At 47.7% G+C, this 6053-nt stretch overlaps 1 non-coding gene across 1 annotated transcript; it reads left to right on the top strand.

The window, feature by feature from the left end:
• Positions 1–1585: 1585 nt before the first annotated feature.
• TRNAV-AAC (transfer RNA valine (anticodon AAC)) lies at positions 1586–1658 on the top strand. Its single transcript has one exon. It is a non-coding gene; the product is annotated as a tRNA-Val (tRNA).
• Positions 1659–6053: the final 4395 nt, after the last annotated feature.

Genomic DNA, 6053 nt, shown 5'->3' with positions numbered 1-6053 from the left:
CTTGTGTCCAAATAAATCTGTTAGTTCTTAAGGTGTCACCGGACTCCTCGTTGTTTTTGTGAAATAAAAGCAAAATGCACTCTAAGCTGATCTTAACCCTTTCAATGCCCTTACAAACTTAGATGCTTCTCACCACAGGCCAGCTTTTCAGCCAGGCTCTCCCCTTTCATCAGCGCTTCAGTTGCTTGGTGTGGGGGTGTCTGTAGATGTAGGTGGACGAGAGAGACAAAGCATGGCAAATGTCTCTGCTTTTATCATGTCCTTTCTTCCCTCTTGGCTTTACTCCCCCTTCAGAGTCAGGTGAGCATCACTGCGTCTCTCCAAGCAAGTCTGAGCAATTCCCCTGGAGTGACCTCTTGCAGGTAAGTGATTGTACTGTAGTTCCCTTGCTGAACAATGGCTGTTGATGGGTTGTTTGACACCCTGTCCGGGTGTTGGTTACTTTCCTTGCTGTTGACACTGGGGAGCTAATATTTGGCTGACTCCCCCACCTTACAGCATAGTGATAACCACACTGCACAATTCTCATAACTTCATATGCATGAATGGTAAACATCTATGGGTAGAGAAATGACTTTCAGCAGATCATAGCCTTTCCCCTGATACTTCACAAGGCATGCTCTGTATATAAGATCATGATTACATGAAAATGAGGAGTATGGGGGTTACAGCACACTCCCCCAAAGGTACAGAATGTCACACTGAGATTCTATTTTCATTTGTTATGTAACAGCATTAAAGAGATCCAGTGACTGACTAATGGCATTTTCAAGTGCTAAAATAGCAAGCGCTGTTGGTCTCTCATTGGCCATCAGCGACTGAAGATACGGTTTAATGAGCCAGAGCTTCAAGGCGAGGGTGGCTCTGTCCACTGCCTTCCGTTGCGCTGCTGGGCACCAAGTCCCTGGCGGTCAATATGTGAAGCTGGGAGAAGAGACTGGGGTGGCAAGCGGTGGTAGAACTTTGCCACCAGGGTCTAGCTGTCTAACTTCCTCTTAGTACTGCTGGGCCCCCGTTGCCTTCAGGTAACACAGGAACTAAGGCAGGAATAGGGTGAGGAAGCAAGTAAAGCCGAGCAAGGAAGGCAAAAGTTAGTCTTATCTTCATGGGCAGCTAGCAATGATGTCCTTTTTCTATGCCACAGCTGACAACAACATCCCAGACAGAAAAGTTACAGGCCAAAAAGAAACCTAGCAGCTGTTGAAACAGTTCAGTTGGGAGCGTGCTAGACAAACAGGCTCTTCTATCCTCCTTTATGCACGGGCGGGATGTTTTCTGAGAGTGCAGCAGTTCCTTTATCTGCCACGAGTCCCTCATTTCAGGCTATGCAGCAGGAAAAGACAGCATGGGCTTCTGCACCGAGTTGGCCCACCTGACCTTTCATTCTTCTCTTGCTCTTTGTCAGCAAGGAGAAGAAAAAGAAGCTCTCCCTCAAGCTGGAGTCACACGGGCGAGGTAAGGACGACTTCCTGAGTGCCGGCTCCAGTCCTCTGCCCTGCCAGCTGACCTATCGAGGGGCTACCGCCACATTCTCTAGATTTGTCCATCGGTCTGTGCCAGAGTGAGCAACAACCCACTAGGTGGAGTTTCTGTAGTGTAGTGGTTATTACATTTGCCTAACACGCAAAAGGTCCCTGGTTCAAAACCAGGCAGAAACATGCTGGCTTCCTTTTCCCAGATCCCCTTGTTGTTCAGAATGGGCACTCCTCCTATTGGCCTGTCCCTGGGATAACTCCAACCCCTGCATGACAGAGGATGCTGACAGGAGTGGAGAAAGCACCTTGGTGTCAGGCTGGAGAACCTAGAGTAGTTAGGCCAGTCACCATTTGGAGGCTTGTGGCTTGGTCACCTCTGCTGTTGGAGGTTGGCCTATAGATGCTCTCTCTTCCTGCTGGGCTCCTTTGCGTGACTGGCCAAAGGAGGAAGTGAGGCAGGAATGGGGCAATAGAGGAAAGTTGAGCTGAGGAAGGCAGGGAAGAAGCTGTGCGGCTAAGTGGGGTTAGTAGAGCACCACCCTTCATTCTGCAAAGCCTGGGGAGGTGTGGTTGGCTGCTGGGAGGTAGAATCCTGTGCCTGCCTCTTGGCTTCCCAGGAGTGGCTACTTGCAGCTCAGGTGAAGAAGGGAGGTTCTGGGTGAAAGGAAAACAAGCAAAGCTGAGTCCAAGTGGAGAATGGCGGCTCCTTTATGGCCAACCTGGAGGCATGACTGATGGTTTTAGAGGTGGAGGCTGGGCTGGCTGTGAGCAACTGGGATCCAGGAAACCCCCACCTGCCCTTCTGAGGGCTGAACCCATGGATGTGCGGTTGGCTGCTGGGAGACAGACCCCTGTGGCTGCCTGTTGGCATCCCAGGGATGGCTACTTGCATCCCAGGAGAAGCGGGGTTCTGGGGAAAAGGAAAAGCAGCAATGGTGAGGCTGAGTGGGCTCCTTTCTGGCCGAGATGGTGGACTGTGGTGAGTCTGGGAGTTGCCTGTAAGCCATAAGTGGACGTAGTGCAGTGAAAACTGCTGCTCCATTCTGGCCGACCGGGGGGCGCCATGGATGACTTGGGAGTGGGGGCAGGGCGCTGGCTGTGAGCAAATGGGATCCAGAAAGCCCCAGCCTGCCCCTCCAGGGGCCGAGTCTTCTTCTCTCCTGCCATGAGGAGCCCGACCTTAAGCCTGCCCAGCATGTGCAGCAGCTCGAGCATTAAGCCTTCCTGTGTGCATAACTGAACTACGCCCTAGTGTAATAAGGTGTAAAGTTTAGATTGTGAATTTATCTTTAATTTCCATGGTAATTTACTTTGAGCTTTTATTCCTACCACTTATAATCCTTAAAACTCCATCTTTCTGTAGTTAATAAATCTGTTTTATGCTCTACTTAAACTGGTGTATTTTGCTTGAAGTTCTTGGGAAATCTCAGCTCCATTACAAGGCTGGTTCATGTATTATTCACCGTGAGGGAGGGGTGGACCCTGTGTAATAAACTCACACTGATCAGGCTTCTGATTAAGGCAAGATGGTATGATCCAGGGGTGCAAGGCTGCAGAGCTGTAGGGGGGGCGACTTTCTATCATTAGTGTTATGAGTGGCTGCAGAAGCATTCATGTAATTTAGTTGGCTGTGTCCCTACCTACGGATGTCTGTGTAAGTGCAATATCTGCCAGAGATTCACAGCTTGTCTCAGCATCACATGTGTGAGAGGGAGCCCAGGTGGTGGGACAAAGGGCTCAGGGGTCCCACTGTTCAGTTGCATCCCATAGATCCCATCACAGACTTTCAACAACCACAGCGGGTGCTCACTGAGAGAGAGAGAGAGAGATGCCAAAATAGTGATCTCCAGTGCCAGCAGACAACAAACTATCAGAAATTCTGTGAACAGAGAAGACCCTGCTAGTGGAAAATGCCTTTGAAAAAGGCCCTTCTGTCCCCAGCTGTGGTCGTACAGTGCTCAGTGCTCTGCGTTGTGGCCTCAAGAGTCATGGATGCAAGTTGATTTACGATGACCTTTTCCTTGTCTCCACATTTCTTAGGTGCCTCTTCCAACACTTGTCAGAAAAAATGACCGGTTTCTTTTGGAAGCATTTGCACTGCAAGGGAGAGGCAGTCTTCTCTGCTTCTTCAAAAGATTGACCAAAAAGTGGGAGGAGTGGACAGATTTGGCCACGCACCACTGGGTGCTGCATCTCTAACCTCTACTTTACCTGGCAAGTGCCTCTGGGACATTTCTCCCAGCTGCTCCATTTTTCATCAGTGACAATCAAAAGGAAGATGACATGACATCTGTGTGTGGACATCCCCAGCGAATCACAAGGACGTGTGGTGCAGGCTTTTGTGTTGCAGCAATTGCAGTCAAAGCAACCACCTTGCCAATGCCAGTCACAGCAGCCTTTTCATCAACTCCAGGCTTGTGATTTGATTCTTTCCAATGTTTCTCTCCAAAGAAGACTTTTCCTTAGCAAGCAATGACTTGGATACCAAGGGAGGTCTCTTCTGTTTCCTAGAAAGACACAGGAAAATGTGAGCAGAGGAGACAAAACCCGTAGAACAAGGTACTACTGGGAGTTGAACACAGGATCGCTTCTTTACTAGACATGTGCTTCAGCCACCCAAGCCATGGTGCCTGCCTTGAGAAAATACTTGCAACTGTTCCCTTTGATGGTCCAGGACAACACCTGCAAATTCCAAACTACACACATTCCCCATTTCCCTCAAGACTTGCACGGAAGAACTGGCAGGCCAAGCCAGGATCTTCTGGTTACTAGGAAGACACTTCAGCCAGCTCTTCCCAAAGATCACTATCTAAAGACCTTTAAACAGCCTCTGTAGATGTTCACTGACAAAGAGATGCCAAAATAGAGTTCTCCACTGCCTGCAGCCATCACACTACCAGGAGTTCTGCGCACAGAGAGGCCCCTGCTGGTGGAAAAGGCTTTGGTAAAGACTCTTCTGACACCAGCCTGTGCTCATATACTGTTTAGCACTTTGTGTTGTGACTTCAGCATCCACAGATGCCAGTTGAGTTGGGGGACATTTTTCCTGTCTCCACATTTGTCTAATGGCTCCTTTCAACACTTGCCACCAAAAAGACTTGTTTCTTTTGCAAGCAATGTGCAGCTAGGCAAAGGCAGTCTTCTCCATTTCCTCAGAAGATCACCAAGTTGTGGGGAGAGAAGACACATTCAGCCAAGCTGGATGCTGAATCTCCTCTTTGTTCAGCAGGTGTCTGTGAAGGACATAAATCTCCACCATGTAGAGGGCAAGAATAGGAGTTTATTACACACAGAACTGGCAGAGTGTCACCTTGCTTATTAGGCTCAGAGACACTGTTAATTGATTACAATAGAATATATAGATTTTCCATGGGTGGGGGAAAGAGACGGGGTAGGGAGTTCCAAACTCTGGGATAGGTTTTGCAGCAAGACATGATAAGCACAGTAGCCAAAGGTTAACAGCTTACATAATGTCTCCACCCATGGTCTCAAGTTAGTAAGTTAACATTTCATGAATACTTTGATAAAATGTTATTAGTATAAAATATCTATGCTGAATTCTGATTTGAGGTCCATAGGAAAGGAGCAACTCCTTTGATTGTCCTCCAGGTACATTCCTAGGGTTTAAGGTAAAGAAACAGTGAAAGTATATGGCAATAAAGATTGTTTTCTGTGTGTCTTAAGGAAAGGCATTGGTCCCTGGGAAGGGAGGTGGAAGGATGCCATATCTTATGTTGACATCTGCCAACTTTTCATAAACTCAAGGTTGGATCTCTGGGAAGAACGTCTTCCTACAGAAGAGACTTACACAATAGGAACAGGGATTCTTTGTTCATTCTGCAACTCTGAATAAGATACAATTCTTTAGTTCTTAGCTCCAACACCTGGCAATTTGCTGACCAGGCCTATCTTAGCAAGCAAGGCTTTCTGTTTACCCAGCTTTCTTTTAGCTGGTCACGATTTGCTAGGCTTCTGGTCCCTTGATTATACTCTGGACTTTGCGTCTGGAAAAGAGCTGGCACAATCCATAGACCAGGTTGTTATATAATATGCACATGAATTTTAACCCTTCACATACAGTAATGGCAAAGTTCTTGGTTCAGGCTTGTAGCAGTAATGGAATAAACTGCAGGTTCAAATCAAGTCTCCGGAGTCCATCCACAGCTGGGATGGGTCATTCAGTCCCTTGTACAGAGCTTCAGTTTGTAGCAAAGTCCCTTCAGAGGTATGAAGCAGGACTGAAGACAAGATGGAGACGAGGCATCAGCCTTTTAAAGTCTCTTGCCATGTTTTGCCTTGTTTTCTTTGTCCCAAGGACACTCTATCCAGCACGTGGCATAGAAAAACCTTTGAGTTTTGTCCATAGGCAGGTCCCTGCATAGCTTGTTGAGCCACAAGGCATATCTACCTTCTCTCAATGGGTTGATTGTAGAGCTGATGGTCCTTAATGGGCCATCAAGCAAGCTAGGCAGAACTGACACCAACTTGTCTGGCTGGGGTGTTCCTCGGAAGCATAGCACAAGTTTGAATACAGACAGCATAGAGCCAATATTCATAAAGGCAACTACAAAAATATTA

Source organism: Gopherus flavomarginatus, chromosome 18, assembly GCF_025201925.1.
Source record: "Gopherus flavomarginatus isolate rGopFla2 chromosome 18, rGopFla2.mat.asm, whole genome shotgun sequence".
Classification (NCBI taxonomy): domain Eukaryota; kingdom Metazoa; phylum Chordata; order Testudines; family Testudinidae; genus Gopherus; species Gopherus flavomarginatus.
Note: the sequence above shows the minus strand (reverse complement) of the source record. Positions and strands in the feature narration are given on the sequence as shown.